This window comes from Cryptotermes secundus, unplaced genomic scaffold (assembly GCF_002891405.2).
Source record: "Cryptotermes secundus unplaced genomic scaffold, Csec_1.0 scaffold9576, whole genome shotgun sequence".
NCBI classification, from domain to species: domain Eukaryota; kingdom Metazoa; phylum Arthropoda; class Insecta; order Blattodea; family Kalotermitidae; genus Cryptotermes; species Cryptotermes secundus.
This window is the reverse complement of record NW_019721152.1, coordinates 6895-8043: the sequence shown is the minus strand read 5'-3', so window position 1 is coordinate 8043 and position 1149 is coordinate 6895.

Below are 1149 nucleotides of genomic sequence, written 5' to 3'. Positions count from 1 at the left end.
TACTATCCGCAAACATGCATATCAATTCCGCTTCGGCGCCATCGTTCGGGCTGAAATCGCCGGGCACAATATGTGCTACTTGACAGGCTGATTCATCGATGTCATGACTTTCTGGAAACTGTTCTACCCGGGCTGCCCATAGCTGTGAGGTAGAGGTTGTGGTTCAGCACGGGAAAGATGTCTGGCAGTAGCTCAACGCGACATATCCACTAAGATATATTGGGCATCGAGAGCCGATTGCATGGCCTCATCAATCGCCGTATTTTACTCCCATGGATTTTTCCTATGGGATCACCTGAAGGAGCACATTTGTACCTTCCCTCGCAGTAGGGTAAACTCGCCATACTTCGAATACTTAAGGTAGGACACATGTTTTTGTTGATAGAATCACCAGCCCTTAGTACATCATTGTGTTCGGGTAGCTTAATATGTCTAATACTAAAACTGGTACTTATTATGATCCAAAATGCAGCGTGTTATCACATGCGTGACGAATAATAATGGGTTCTGGATTTCATGATTGGGTTTATTGGCACTTATATACAATTATAGTTCATTGTAACAGCTCACACACTGAAATTCTTGATGCGGTATGAAGAACATCTCACAGCCTTGAACGACGTCTTTCTCACGAAAGAATGAATGACTGAATCCTTAAAGAGTCTCGAAAGGTCCCAAGGCTAGCTCGTATCCATGGAAATTCATTGTCATGAACACGTGCTTACCGAAACGTTCGCTACAAAGCAGCCGAAGTTGTACTGTTGACCACGTACCTCGGGAATCTGTTTACCTAGCAACGGTTTCTTCTGGCTCCGTAGCTTGATGCTTCAAGCAAATCCGTCACATTGCTCCCTTCTTAAGATTCTTCGGCCTGAATAGCCGATCCTTCACTGTTTCTTCTCGTGACGTCTTCTTCTGGCTCGTTTCTTTCCTCAGGCTGTGTTCATTGTCCAACCGCTCGTACTGCTCCCTCCTTACGGCAGCACGTCCCAGCTGACGCCACCTTCCGAACATCCGTCTTTTTAAGGTTCCTCGTACCAGGTCCCTGTTTTGTTCCGACGATGTTTCGCTTGCGCCGTGCCACTTTTGCGTGGTCGGTCGTCCTATTGCGGGTGACGACCATTTTCCTCCGGGATCCACAATTTCCCC